Source organism: Schistocerca nitens, chromosome 5, assembly GCF_023898315.1.
Source record: "Schistocerca nitens isolate TAMUIC-IGC-003100 chromosome 5, iqSchNite1.1, whole genome shotgun sequence".
NCBI classification, from domain to species: domain Eukaryota; kingdom Metazoa; phylum Arthropoda; class Insecta; order Orthoptera; family Acrididae; genus Schistocerca; species Schistocerca nitens.
This window is the reverse complement of record NC_064618.1, coordinates 52,123,032-52,139,537: the sequence shown is the minus strand read 5'-3', so window position 1 is coordinate 52,139,537 and position 16,506 is coordinate 52,123,032.

Sequence of the window (16,506 nt, the reverse complement as noted above, 5' to 3'; positions counted from 1 at the left end):
GTCAACTACTTAAAACAGACGCCACGGGCAGACTGAGTGCCGGAGCCAGATGAAACCCGAGAAGTAGGCGGAGAGAGAGTCACGTGACAGGCCACGCGACCTTCAGCCTTATTGCATTAGTTTTATTGTTTCACCAGTACTAGTCCGTTTTTTTCTAGCCACACCTCGTAGTTCATGAGGTATAACGTCATAAACACTGAAATGCGTGGTAAAATGCCTCACTGTGCATGACGTTTAAATTTATTATTTCTTTGCTATTCGCGACATATTGTGCAAACAGTATCCACATGTGCCGTTGAATTTTTCGATATCACGCAACAAACAGTTCATATCTTGTTTCGTTTCTAATATAAAATTGGCGAAATGAATACCTGGGCAATGCCGGGTTTGTCGGCTAGTGTTTTCTTATTTGTAGCCCGTTTTAACGATCTCATTTGATCCCCATCGGAGTCTGCATCAAAAGCTTTTGACCTCGATTGCTTTTTTTGTAACGGGAGCGCAGTGATGTAAACTGTTTCACATGTTTTGCTTTAGAATGGCCCCGGACTAGCAACAGAAGCTTGTCCAAAGTAGTGGGTCGCACGAATTCTCCTCGTCAGTCATTGGGAAGAGTTACGATACTATCCTTACCATGTTACCATTATTACAAAAAAATTTATTGACACGTCATGACGTTTTTGGAGACCGAAAATCTTCTGTTTAAAGATCTTGCGAAAGTTTCATAGTGTATTTTATACAGTTCCACACTGTCATTTACTGAACAAAACACAGGTGTCTGTAAATTATCTCTGCAGCTTAATAGTTTAATAACTTTAAAACCCTACTAGATATTAACAAATGGTTTTCAACATGTGATAACATAACTCTTAAAGATTTCTTTTACCTTCCAACTAACGCAATTTTGACGCAGAACTGAACTCTGAAACATGACAAAATGTGGACGCCACAGGATAAAGCTCACTGTATGGCCTGGTTCACACAGACGACGTCCGACACCCAAGTGCAACGAAACTTCCAAACATGATATGGAAGGCAACCGCCATCCTGACCAACTATTCGAGCTGGGCGTACATCGTTTTGTGGAAACAGGTAGTGTTCTCCATAAAAAGGGGGCGGAGCGACCAAGTGTTTGTCCAACGTGGACGAGGTACGCTAGGCATTTGGAAGGAGTCCGAAAAAATCGGTGCGTACGGCGGCCAGAGTATTGGAAATGTCGCGATTAACATTGCACGCTGTATTACTTAAGAGGTTGTGGTTATATTCCTAGAAGGTCCAGCTGATTCAGGCATCCTCACGTTACACAGAAATGGAAAGAGACAGTCTCAAGGCCTATGTTTGGTGCATCATTGGCTCATTCTCTTTCATAGAGTCTTTCGTCTATGGTGGAGTTCATCTGGACACGTTACTGGAGTTAGCTGTGCTGCAAATGAAACACCTGCTACCTTACGTCCAGCAGGATGGGGCAACATCCCACTGGACCCTAAATGTCAGTCAGTTTCTAAATGAAAAGTTTCCGGATGGTCCAATTCGATGGTCGCCACAGTACCCTGACCTCACACCATCAGACTGCTTACTGCGAGGTTTTGTAGAGGATCTGATGTACCGAACCAAGGTTAGAGATCCACAGGACATAAAGGCCCGCATTCTCAATGCATCGGAACGAGTCATCGAGTAGATCTTCAATTGCACGTGGAGAGAAATGGAATTCCGACTGGACATAATCAGTGCCGCTAAAGGTGGACACATTGATGTGTATGAATGAGGAACAAAACTTTATAAGGCACAACGGAGATATAGAAGCTGGCTGCAAGCGGGCACTGATTTAAATCAATGAGTCAGATTGAAAATCTGTGCCGGACCGGAATTCGCACCGAAGTCTCCTGCTTACAAGGCAGGCGCGCTGACCACTGCGCCATCCGGTCACAGTGGCCACAGCAACTGCACGGACTATCCTAGTACGCCTCCCATCAGACCCAAACTTTCGAACTGTCAACACACTACGAATGTAGTGCCCCTTCCAAGTTATTCTAACTAGCTGATTCCCGTAAGTGTAGGTGTGCCTCTATACTGAAGAGATCATTGATTGTACTAGCATTAATTAAACAGGGCGTTTCATGATTCATGCTAAACACCTCTAGAGGTTATATAGGGGACTTAGTACATCAGGTTTTGAATAAGGACCCATGCCCCGACCCCCCCCCCCCCATCCCCCCGAGACTATAGAGGGTCAAACATAAACGCGCCGGCGTCTGTAAAGCCATGTATATAATTGGTGATTCCATGAGACGGTGCTACAAATTTTCAAGAATGATGGAGACCGATAAGCGCATCAACTTGAGGTGAGGGTCTCTGGTTACGAGATGAACTATTCTAAAGTTAAAAACGAAAACCATTCTGATTCCTCTTACAGTGGAATAGATGTACTACTTTGCAAAAACAGACATAATGTCTTACGGGATAACCGCAATCAGTGATTTTATAATGTTACTTAAAATCCGTCTTGATTGCAAATTTTTTTATTATTCATATGACCGGTTTCGGTTCATTCAGAACCATCTTCAGATCTGATATTTCAGTTACAGGAGTAACCCGTCCAAATCCAGCAACTTTCACATGCTACGTAGCATGTGAAAGTTGCTGGATTTGGACGGGTTACTCCTGTAACTGAAATATCAGATCTGAAGATGGTTCTGAATGAACCGAAACCGGTCATATGAATAATAAAAAAATTTGCAATCAAGACGGATTTTAAGTAACATTGTAGATGTACTACTACTGTTGAGGCAACGAGTGTTGGGTATGCAACCTTCAGAGGTGGTAGTATGCACCAGGACTAGAAAAAAGTCTAGTAAACACGGGCTGTAAAATACGCACCCGTGCAGCTATCGCCACTTCTACATCTTCGCTAGTGTGAAACACAATTCCTCTACAGAACGGATACTCATAGCTGGCAATGTTTCCGGACATGGGCTCCTGAGGAGAACTTGATCTACTAAGTCCCCTCCACAAGTTGCAGAAGTATGTAACATGAATTGTGTAACACTATTTATATGTCCGAAAGAACGGACGCCATATACACCGAAGAGCCAAACCAACTGGTACACCTGCCTAATATCGTGTGGGGCCCCTGAGAGCACGCAGAAGTGCCGCAACGCAGCGTGGAATGGACTCGACTAATGTCTGAAGTAGTGCTAGGAGCAACTGACACCATGAATACTGCAGAGCTGTCCATAAATCCGTAAAAGTACGTGTGGTTGGATATCTCTTCTGAACAGCACATGGAAAGGCATTCCAGATTTGCTCAGTAATGTTCATTTGCTCAGTAATGTTCATGTCTGGTGGCCAGCCGAAGTGTTTAAACTCATAAGAGTATTCCTGGAGCCTTTCTGTAGCAGTTCTGGGCTGTGTGTGGTTTCGCATTGTCCTGCTGAAATTACTCAAGTCCGTCGGAATGCACAATAACCATGAATGGATGCAGGTGATCAGACAGGCGCTCACGTACGTGTCACCTGTCAGAGTCGTATGTAGACGTATCACGGTTCCCATATCACTCCAACTGCACACGTCTCACACCATTATAAAACCTCCACCAGCCTGTACTGTCCCCCGCTGACATGCAGCTTCCATGGATTCACGAATTTCCCCCATACTCGTACATGTCGATCCACTCGATACAATTTGAAACGAGACTCGTCCGACCAGGCAACACGTTTCCAGTCATCAACAGTCTAATGTCGGTGTTGACGGTCCTAGGCGAGGCGAAAAGCTTCCTGTCATGCAGTCATCAACGGTACTCGAGTGATCCTTTGGATGCGAAACCCCACATTGTTGTTGTTTCGTTGAATGATTCGCACCCTGACACTTGTTGACGGCCAGCACTGAAATCTGCAGCAATCTGCCGAAGGTTGAAATCTCTAACAATTTGCGGAAGGGTTGCATTTCTGTCACTTTGAACGGTTCTCTTCAGTCATCGTAGGTCCCGTTCTTGCAGGAGCTTTTTCCGGCCGCGGCAATATCGGGGACTTGATGTTTTACCGGATTTATAATATTCACGGTACACTCGTGAAACGATCGTACGGGAAAATCCCCATTTTAAGGCTACGTCGGAGATGCTGTGTCCCATCGCTCGTGCGCCGACTAAAACACCACGTTCAAACATTCTGAAATCTTGATAACCTGCAATTGTGGCATCAATAACCGATCTAATAACTGCGACAGATACTTGTTGTATTGTACAGGGTCAGTCACTAACTATTACCACCAAGAATGAATCCGAAAGTAAGATAGGAGTTGAAAAGTTACTAGGAAAGAAGCTACAAGACGTTGTTTTTATTTATTTATTTATTTATTTTTAAGGTGAAGTAACGTACATTGGTACTTACTTTCCGATAGCGGCTATCAGGACGAATCCAATTAGGTGTCACAGTAAGGTCTTTGATGGTCAACGAAGGTCAAAACGGTGGCACGAACGTCCATTTAAAGAAGGCGTTCGAAGCGATAACCATTGGTATCAGTGCAGTGCTGTAATCTTCTTATCATGGATTGAGTGGTATTCCTTATCACTGCGGTACTTATCGAAGCACATGCTCTGACAATTCTCTCTCACATATCTTCGGGTGTACTTGTAACATCTTTAGAAACAATGTCTTTTATGAATCCCCACAAGAAAAGATCCAGGGTAGTCAAATCACATCTCATCCGCGTCCAATCCAACGATTTGGGAATTGTCTCTGCAACTCATTACTAGCCATCAGCGAAAAATGTGCCGGACACCCATCGTGTTGACAGCACATTCTGTTCCTTGTTACTAAAGGTATTTCTTCCAATAACAGACCTAATGTTTTTTGCACGGATGTGGTGTACTTCCTACCATTAAGATTTACTTCGTTGGATTGGGGCCTATAATTCTGTCCTCCAGAATCCTACACCATACATTCACCGACCACGGTTTCTTGTGTGCAACTGCGGCAGCCAACATGGATTTTCCGTTGCTCAATAATGCATAATATATAAATTATCATTTCCATGGTTCGTGAATGTAGCCTCGTCAGTACATAAAATGAAATTAATAAGTGTGTCATCCCTCTGAATCTGAAGTTAAGAGCCCATCGGCAGTATTCAATGCGACGCATACAATCCGTACCAGTTAAATCTTGGTGGGGACTGATAAGGTAAGGATGACATTTATGGCGATGCAGAACACCAACAACGCTACTCTGGCTCATGACAGATTCCCTTGCAATTTGACGCGAACTAACACAAGGATCTCGGAACACAGTGACAAGAGCACCAATTTACGTTTCATCGTTAGTAACTTTCCGTTGAGGATGTGTTTCTGATACGGTAAATATCCAGTTGTTCTCAATTTGTCATACACATATTTAAATGTACGACGTGTAGGGTGAGTACATTGAGGATACCTTTCAGCGTATAAGTCTCTAGCTCTCACTAAATTTCGTTGGTATTTTCTGTAAATGAGAAGTATATCAACTTGTTGTTCGAACGAATACATCGTTCACATTCGCTTGATTCGACGATACTAGTCTTACCGTTCCTATTAGTGTTGTACTGCGAAAAAATGGTTCAGATGGCTCTGACCACTATGAGACTTAACTTCTGAAGTCATCAGACCCCTAGAACTTAGAACCACTTAAACCCAACTAACCTAAGGACATCACACACACACACCAGTGCCCGAGGCAGGATTCGAACCTGCGACCGTAGCGGACGCGCTGTTCAAGACTGTAGCGCCTAGAACCGATCGGCCACCCCGGCCGGCATACTGCGAAAACTTCGAATGGTGTTTATATGTCAATGCCACGTTAGATGGATACGCCGTATTCGGCGAATATTTACTATTTGCTCTATATACGAGAGAGAATTGTCAGAGCATGTGCTTCGGTAAGTGCTGAAGTGATAAGGAATACCACTAAATCCATGATAAGACGATTGCAGCACTGCACTGATACCAATGGTCATCACTTCGAACATCTCCCTTAAATGGACGACAATGCCACCTTTTCGACCTTCGTTGACCTCCAAAGACCTTACTGTTACACATCATTAGATTCGTCTCGATAGCCACTCTCAGAAAATAAGTAACTAACTATAGCATCCCATTTTATAAAGAAAGGTGTCCTTCATATCTCTGACGCAAACCCTTAGCAACAAAAAACCAACGTCATATTATGGCCCTCGTTGTCCAAATGCTAGATTTGTCCCACAAACTTTTCAGCTACTATCATACGTTCGGAGTTATTCTAGGTGGCAACAGCTAGTGACTCACCCCGTATAGGCATTGCCGACCGCAGTGCCGTATTCTGCCTGTTTACATACAGGGTGTTTCAAAAATGACCGGTATATTTGAAACGGCAATAAAAACTAAACGAGCAGCGATAGAAATACACCGTTTGTTGCAATATGCATGGGACAACAGTACATTTTCAGGTAGACAAACTTTCGAAATTACGGTAGTTACAATTTTCAACAACAGATGGCGCTGCGGTCTGGGAAACTCTATAGTACGATATTTTCCACATATCCACCATGCGTAGCAATAATATGGCGTAGTCTCTGAATGAAATTACCCGAAACCTTTGACAACATGTCTGGCGGAATGGCTTCACATGCAGATGAGATGTACTGCTTCAGCTGTTCAATTGTTTCTGGATTCTGGCGGTATACCTGGTCTTTCAAGTGTCCCCACAGAAGTAAGTCACAGGGGTTCATGTCTGGCGAATAGGGAGGCCAATGCACGCCGCCTCCTGTATGTTTCGGATAGCCCAAAGCAATCACACGATCATCGAAATATTCATTCAGGAAATTAAAGACGTCGGCCGTGCGATGTGGCCGGGCACCATCTTGCATAAACCACGAGGTGTTCGCAGTGTCGTCTAAGGCAGTTTGTACCGCCACAAATTCACGAAGAATGTCCAGATAGCGTGATGCAGTAATCGTTTCGGATCTGAAAAATGGGCCAATGATCCCTTTGGAAGACATGGCGGCCCAGACCAGTACTTTTTGAGGATGCAGGGACGATGGGACTGCAACATGGGGCTTTTCGGTTCCCCATATGCGCCAGTTCTGTTTGTTGACGAAGCCGTCCAGGTAAAAATAAGCTTAGTCAGTAAACCAAATGCTGCCCACATGCATATCGCCGTCATCAATCCTGTGCACTATATCGTTAGCGAATGTCTCTCGTGCAGCAATGGTAGCGGCGCTGAGGGGTTGCCGCGTTTGAATTTTGTATGGATATAGGTGTGAACTCTGGCGCATGAGACGATACGTGGACGTTGGCGTCATTTGGACCGCAGCTGCAACACGGCGAACGGAAACCCGAGGCCGCTGTTGGATCACCTGCTGCACTAGCTGCGCGTTGCCCTCTGTGGTTGCCGTACGCGGTCGCCCTACCTTTCCAGCACGTTCATCCGTCACGTTCCCAGTCCGTTGAAATTTTTCAAACAGATCCTTTATTGTATCGCTTTTCGGTCCTTTGGTTACATTAAACCTCGGTTGAAAACTTCGTCTTGTTGCAACAACACTGTGTTCTAGGCGGTGGAATTCCAACACCAGAAAAATCCTCTGTTGTAAGGAATAAACCATGTTGTCTACAGCACACTTGCACGTTGTGAACAGCTCACGCTTACAGCAGAAAGACGACTTACAGAATGGCGCACCCACAGACTGCGTTGTCTTCTATATCTTTCACATCACTTGCACCGCCATCTGTTGTTGAAAATTGTAACTACTGTAATTTCGAAAGTTTGTCCGCCTGAAAATGTACTGTTGTACCAAGCATATTGCAACAAACGGTGTATTTCTATCGCTGGTCGTTTAGTTTTTATTGCCGTTTCAAATATACCGGTCATTTTTGAAACACCCTGTATGTCTGTATTTGAATACGCATGCCTGTATCAGTTTCTTTGGCGCCTCAGTGAATATGAATAAAATTTTATAAGTTATTCTACCACAGATTTAAAGTCTCTTATTAATATCTAGTATTTTTGTAAATGTGTTGGCCGGGCGGTGTGGCCGGTTCTAGTTTCTTCAGTCTGGAACCGCAAGACCGGTACGGTGACAGGTTTGAATCCTGCCTCGGGCATGGATGTATGTGATGTCCTTAGGTTAGTTACGTTTAAGTAGTTCTAAGTTCTAGGGGACTGATGACCTCAGATGTTAAGTCCCATAGTGCTCCGAGCCATTTTTTTTTTTTGTAAAGGTGTTGATGTATTAATTTTTAAATATAATTATGGATACCCTGTATATGCTTATTGAGTAGCAGACCGGATTTGTAACTTGACAGTGTATATTAATGATCTCGTGGACACCTCTAGAGACACCTAGAGTCTATTGACGAATGATGCTGTTTCCAATAGGGAAGTTGCAACCCCAGAATACTGTAACGAATAGCAGAAGACCTTCAGAGGATTGACGACAGTTTCAGAGACTGACAGTTAACCATATACTAAATACATGTAACGTATTGCGCAGAAATTGGGGAAGAGGTTCATTACCTTCGCAAAAAAGAAAAAAAAATCACTGAAAACGGCAGTTAGCGTTCATGATTGTTTGCTTGTAATCGCCGTTTGGCGGACACATGAAACTGAAATTAGATTGGAGTTGCACTTTTCTCAATATCGGTACGCAACGGAATATCACAAATCTGATTGTTAATGTGTTCTTTCATAAATGTCCATTAACCACCACAAACCACACACAAAAATTTGTTAAGCCAAAACGTAATCGCCGTTATTACACTACTGGCCATTAAAATTGCTGCACCACGAAGATGACGTGCTACAGACGCGAAATTTAACCGACAGGAAGAAGATGCTGTGATATGCAAATGATTAGCTTTTCAGAGCACTCACACAAGGTTGGTGCAGTTGACGACACTTACAACGTGCTGTCAAGAGGAAAGTTTCCAATCGATTTCTCATACACAAACAGCAGTTGACCGGCGTTGCCTGGTGAAACGTTGTTGTGATGCCTCGTGTAAGGAGGAGAAATGCGTACCATCACGTTTTCGACTTTGATAAAGGTCGGATTGTAGCCTATCGCGATTGCGGTTTATAGTATCGCGTCATTACTGCTCGGGTTGGTCGAGATCAAATAACTGTTAGTAGAGTATGGAATCGGTGGGTTCAGGAGGGTAATACGGAACGCCGTGCTGGTTCCCAAAGGCCTCGTATCACTAGCAGTCGAGATGACAGGCATCTTATCCGCATGGCTGTAACGGATCGTGCAGCCACGTCTCGATCCATGAGCCAACAGATGGGGACATGGGACGTTTGCAAGACAACAACCGTCTGCACGAACAGTTCGACGACGTTTGCAGCAGCATGGACTATCAGTTTGGAGACAATGTCTGCGGTTACCCTTGACGCTGCATCACAGGCAGGAGCGCCTGCGATGGTGTACACAACGACGAACCTGGGTGCACGAATGGCAAAGCGTCATTTTTTCGGATGAATCCAGGTTCTGTTTACAGCATCGTGACGGTCGTATCCGTGTTTGGCGACATCGCGGTGAAAGCACATTTGAAGCGTGTATTCGTCATCGCCATACTGGCGTATCACCCGGCGTGATGCTATTGGGTGCCATTGGTTACACGTCTCGGTCACCTCTTGTTATCATTGACGGCACTTTGAACAGTGGACGTTACATTTCAGATGTGTTACGACTCGTGGCTGTACCCTTCATTCGATCCCTGCGAAACCCTACATTTCAGCAGGATAATGCACGACCGCATCTTACAGGTTCCGTACGGGCCTTTCTGGATACAGAAAATGTTCGACTGCTGCCCTGGGCAGCACATTCTCCAGATCTCTCACCAATTGAAAACGTCTGGTCAATGGTGGCCGAGCAACTGGCTCGTCACAATACGCCTGTCACTACTCTTGATGAACTGTGGTATCGTGTTGAAGCTGCATGGGCAGCTGTACCTGTCACGCCATCCAAGCTCTGTTTGACTCAATGCCCTGGCGTATCAAGGCCGTTAATACGGCCAGAGGTGGTTTTCTGAGTGCTGATTTCTCAGGATTTCTGCACCCAAATTGCGTGAAAATGTAATTACATGTCAGTTCTAGTGTAATATATTTGTCCAATGAATAGCCATTTATGATCTGCATTTCTTCTTGGTGTAGCAATTTTAATGGCCAGTAGAGTACTATATGAACCATCCAAAAGAAGAAAGAAATTTTTTAACAATATTTAACCGTAGGAAAATGAAATAACCAATGTACATACGATCATGAACAAGTTACTAAGTCCCACAAAAGTTCATAAATCTTTTCATGAGAGTAGTCCATTATGCCATTCCTAGTTTAATCTGCTCTCGGTACCGGAGTCACCTCCAGCCATTATAACACGCGCCACCATGTTTCGAAGTGAAAAGACAATTTCTGACCTTAATAATTAAGTGAAAAATCAAGACATGCAGCCATTTGAAATGCTTCATACGTGATAAGCTTTGTGGCTGAACAATAAAGAGGATAGGCAAGGAGAAGTGGGCAACACTGACAGACTTCACGTGATATCAATCAGTTCAGTAACACAGGCACTGCTTTTAGACAAAATCGTTTCACCAAATGTTTTTCCATTAACTAAGAATAAATACGAACAGTACAGGAAGACTAGGACTAAAAAAAGTGAACGCCACAAGAACAAGTCGAAGGGAATGAGCTCCAATTCATCACAAATTTGCATAGCCACCAAAATTACTCTATGGTCAATTGGTTGTTCTGCTACGAACCTGAGCTTGCTTAAAAACAGGGTCCGTTCTACGGAAAAGATTTATTTTGCACAAGTTACAAATACGCTAGCCAACTAGAGAAAATGTGGTGTACCGAGATACCACAGAAGATAGGTTTGCGACTGTTGGCAACAGTAGTCGGTGTACGTCCGTCCGCAGCAGGAACATCGCTGCGCGCAAACCAACCGCGTCGCCTGCCAGAATCACGCCTGCTGGAGAGGCAGCGCCACCAAGGAGAGAGAGGGACTCTCGTTTAAGTAACCGCGCACGAGCAGGAGTTGTCAGCTTGGAGTCTCGCCAGGGCGTTCCTACAGAGCGTTCGTCTTATTTTCCAGTCTACAGGTCGTCGAGTGAGATAGAAACAGCGGCCGATAAACAGACAGTAGGTAATCCTCAGTAGAAACACAACAGTGAATAGAATTATCGTTTACGGACAGAGACCATCTGCCTAGAGATTTAACTGAACTGTCTGTCTGGAACTGATCTTCGTATAGGACTCAAGACAGAATGTTAGTTTCCTTCCAACGTTATTTAGTTTGTGTTCATGGAAATGTAGTTAACGCAGGACATTTACGCTACACCTGTGTTCTACAACTGCTGGTTCAGCGTTACTAAAGTTGAGTAATATATTTTACCATTCACTATTCTGTGTTACTTTCAGCGCGTTCTTGTGTTGCCCTAGAATGCACACATCCGTCCTACCAGGACACTCTTATTAGTCTTTTTAGACAGGCAACCTGTAATAGTGTTCTACGAGGGTCACTCCAAAAGAAATGCACACTGTTTTTTTTTAAATCCATCTTTTATTCTACATGTTTGAAAGTCTTACAGTGTGTAGATACATCCTTTAGGAACAACATTTTCATTTCTCAACATAATTTCCATCCCTCTGAACTTCCTTACGCCATCTTGGAATAAGCGCCTGTATACCCTCACGGTAAAATTCTGGACGAACCTGTTGGAGCCACTGTTTGGCAGCGTGGTTCAAATGGCTCTGAGCACTATGGGACTTAACATATATGGTCATCAGTCCCCTAGAACTTAGAACTAATTAAACCTAACTAACCTAAGGACAGCACACAACGGCCAGTCATCACGAGGCAGAGAAAATCCCTGACCCCGCCGGGAATCGAATCCGGGAACCCGGGCGTGGGAAGCGAGTTGGCAGCGTGCGCAAGGGAGTCATCATCTTGAAGCCTTGTTCCACGAAGAGAGTCTTTCAGTTTCCCAAAGAGAAGATAGTCACATGAAGCCACGTCAGGTCTGTAAGGCGGGTTTTTCAGTGTTGTCCATCCGAGTTTTGTGATCGATTCCAAGGTTTTTTGTCTGACATGTGGCCGTGCATTGTCGTGCAACAGCAAAACATCCTGCTTCTGCCGATGTGGTCGAACACGACTCAGTCGAGCTTGAAATTTCTTCACTGTCGTCATCACCTGTCACAATCCTTCCAAGAAATTCATCTCCACTATTCTCGTGCTGTTCCAAAAGTTCGCTGCATACCGTTTTCCTTGTTTCTCTGTGAGCCACTGTCAACATCCTGGGAACCCACCTGGCACAAACCTTTCTGAACACCAACACTTTCAGTATTCTGCCAACACTTCCTTCCCCTAACCCAACGTAGCGTGACAATTCGTTCACTGTGATGCGTCTGTCAGCAGTCACCAATTTGGTAACTCTCTGCACATTGTCTGGAATGTGTGCAGTACGAGTCCTGCGCTGCGAGGACAGTCCTCAATATTGCCGTGCCCGCTTTCATCACGTAACCTGCTTGCCCACCAACTGTACTGCGATCGATAGCAGCATCTCCATACGCCTTTTTCAACCTCTTGTGAATGTTTCCCACTGTCTCGTTTTCACAGCACAGGAATTCTATGACAGTACGTTGCTTCTGACGAACGTCAAGTGTAGCAGCCATCTTGAAGGTATACTGTGATGGCGCCACTCAAGGGAACAGGTTGAACTAAGTTTGAAAACAAGTGGGAAAGATGTATCTACACACTGTAAAACTTTCACACATGCAGAATGAAAACCGTATTTTTTCAATAATAGTGTGCATTTCTTTTAGAGTGACCCTCGTAGGTTACGTGCTCCGGGGTAATCCCTTAGTGATATGAATTTCATTTTTTTTTTCGTACAATGACAAAAATAAGTATCTCAACTAAGCAAAACGTTGGAAATTATCTCCTGTGTGCAAATACCATTTCTGTTTGTTTAGCTTTTAAAAATTCTTTAGTTTCCCTCGCTTCCACTTAACAAACATTTTGTTGAGATATCGACGCTGCTCTTTTAGTTGCCTTACATATCTCGACAAAGAGAGGTTACTCGCCATTTAAAACAGGAAGACGTGAGAGGTGGCATGAGCCCCCTCTCATATTTCTATCTTACGACTCTCCTCTCTATTTGCATGCGGTGGAGGGCTGCTATTCCTTCACACGCGGACTTCCCACGCAGCGTCTCTCGTCACCCGGGTGGTCCGGTGACAGGCGGGTTAAGCCGACGTGTGTGAGGCAGTCGAGTGAATGCTTTGCAGACGCCGACATTGTCAAGAGACACGCCCGCTGGGGTGTGAAGTAGCGGCTGGGCTAGAGGTTCCGTTACTTCGGAGAAACTTAGCGAAAACACTTTCTGGCGGGCTACCAGCGAGGCGTGGGAATGACTTGTGTACCCTGGCAGTTGTGGCGGGAAAATTCCCGCACTTTCTGCAAAATAGTAACGGTGATTGGTTTGCTCAGGGCATAGCGCCGTGACGTAGCAAAATCAGCACAGAAATTGGCGCCAAGAATCTCCATTGGTGGAATGGTAGTGCTCCGGCAATGGAGTGGAATTTCCGCCGGTTTTCGAGTTGCTGATTGGAACGTTTAACCTCGGCCACTGTCGTGGGGGCGGAAATGTTCTGTATTCGGCCTGTACGGGTGCTCTTGTGGGGAGTCGGCAGTCGCCTTTCGGTCGAGGACGTCGAAGCAACCAGCCCTCGCCTGCGGTACGCCAGATCGTGTTCTGGGAGATAAGAAGACCGTTTGGTAATGTACGTCCGCAGCACCGTCAGATAGGGATTTTCCTAGGTGACAATCAGAGCTCAGCAGAGCGCGCCTGTTCATCCTTTTCTAACTTTGTTCTGTTTCGAGTAGCAGCAATTACTGTTGGGTTAGCTGTGTGTCTCTCTTGAGATTTGAGTGGAAAGGAATTGGCTCCACATACCACCTCGTCTTAAACCTCACGATCTAGTTTAGGGACAACTTCACCTTTACAGTGTTTGTATGAATCTCCAAATTTGGGCCAATTTGATGTATTATATTTCCTGTGTTTCTTTTACTATTCAGTGTTTAGTCTTAATAAATCATATTGTTATTTTGGACAGAACTTTCATTCTGTTAATCGATACAGCAACCCTATCATTCCTCACTATGCAAATGAAACCTTTGTTTATTTAACTTATTTATAAAATTAAATTATTGCAGGTGCCAAACTCTCTTCTACTCCACTGGCAGGGTTGATTAGAGTCAGTTCGCATATTTTTTTTATCCTTGTGCAACAGCAAAAGTCGGAGTTAGAATAGGGGGGGCTTAGAGCATGATTTACACATGTGGATTCTAGTAGAATTTAGTGATAAATACACTGATAGCCCCGGCACCTCGCAGACGTAATAGAAATCATACACTCAGTATTGGTGGTTCAGAAAACACGTCTCGATACTCTGATCTCTTGCAGCTCAACAAAACAGAACTTTAGAGCGAAATCGAAATAAATCATATTCACCCAACAATGAAGTCGCTCCCGCGTTACGAATGTCAATAGGAGCTATTCAGGCTGGAGAGCCATTAAGCTGTTCACGGCTCGCTCGTATCTCGCGTGCACCGCTGAGGTCGAGGGTCACTCACATTGCGTCTGCTAATGGTCGCCGGCTTCGGGGTCGCCCGCCAGTGGAGGTGCAGCTTTTATACTGCAGTGCCACAAGAATGGGCGGCCAGCGGTGGGGGGGGGGGGGGGGGGGGAACAGAGTAGAGTGGTAACAGAGCACTTACTGCTGACTGCTCCACCTCGATGGCTGGCGTTGTTCGCTATAGGCCCGCCTCAACCGTGCCAATCATTTTCCCCCTGATACGAAACTTCTGGCAATAACGCAAAAATCCTAGGAATAACTTTACAAACCTAGGTATTATTTGAAATTACAATGGCTGTAGAGACAGTAGAAATAGGAATAACTTCATGTAAGCAGTCAGACTAATAGATGAATCATTCAACCATCTTGCTGGTAGCTGCAGGAAAGTTGAAATTGTTCGTCCATGGTGAGTTTTTCTGCGTGGGTATTAGGGTCACTTCACAAACTATCACATAACATGTACTCATCTCACAAAGACACACCCTGCAGTATGCGTGTGGGTGGCTAGAAGAGGAAATTCATACACAAGGCTGTGATTCCATTTTTATCCGCCTACATAAAAGTATAATTTTGCCTTATAAATTTCAGATGAATAACGTTTGTGAGCTGGTTCATTGATACCGCAATAATTGAAATTTTATTTCATTTTATAATATGAATGACAAAAAGATTTACTTAACTTGATATATTTCTTTGCCACAGGATGCTTGATAATTTACAGCTGTCACTGACTGTTAAAACATCACTTGATACACTAACAAACTCCTCTCTTGAAGTACAATGTTCAACAATTATAAAAGTACATTTCCATCCGAAATTTAAATAACCCTTTATTCTGATTCGATGATTTTGATCATTTCAGCTGAGGTCACCAATTGGGAAGGTGTGCTTCCATGCTGAGCTCAATAGTGAAGTCAGCACGAGGGTGCTGCTGTGTTGAGAGAGGGCGTGTCTTCTTTAGTCTCTCCCATCCGTCATTACAGATATCAATGAGGCATCGCTAATATCTTTGGTATCGATGTGCTTTGCGACAGTGGTGTGGCACCATGATTCTTTGCACAGTACTACTGTTCCACAAGTATAGAAACTTCTTTATCGCATAAAATTCTTCGGAGTTAGAAAAAAAGTTACACTTCGCCTATTACTAGAATGTGTGGGGAGTAAATTGGAAGCGTACATAATGAATAAATCTTGAATTTATGAATAAGTAAGAATGACTGATCGTGTGAAATAACGTTGTAGAATACCAGAGTGAGTCACATAAACTAAGTGAATTGCACCCGAGACGAAATATTTTTATGCCAGTCCGTAAGGTAAGTAGGATATGATCCTACAAATTCATTTGGCGTTTTGGGAACTATATCTTGGTAGTTAACATAAACTTGATTTAGGAGCTGTGATTGGTCAAATGGAGGACCTATTTTCTTTCTTCTTTTTATATGAGAAGAGGTACGACTTCCACCGGCCATTGCTAGAAGCAACCGATTAGAGAAGCACGTGTTGCCATGTCCTACACACAGGAGATATATTATTCGGTCTGCAGTACCGACCCGTAATTGTCGTCGTCTTTCAAGTACACTCAAAAGCGCTCGTCAAGGAACTGACAAAATGAGTGATGACAAGAAGTCGAGATATATAAGCAATAAAACGAAACCCCATAGCCCTAAAACCATTACAAATAGCAACGTATTTTCATCAAGCTGAAAGTGACATGGCTTAGAATAACAGTTACTCAGAAATGAAAGACAGAACAAAAAATGTATTTTTGGTGTTGTGTTCCACATCATATCGATTACAAAAAGTTACGACCCAGGCTACTTGCAACCTCCAGCAGAGAAGGCAGAGGAAGGCACCTCGTTAGACAACAACACCT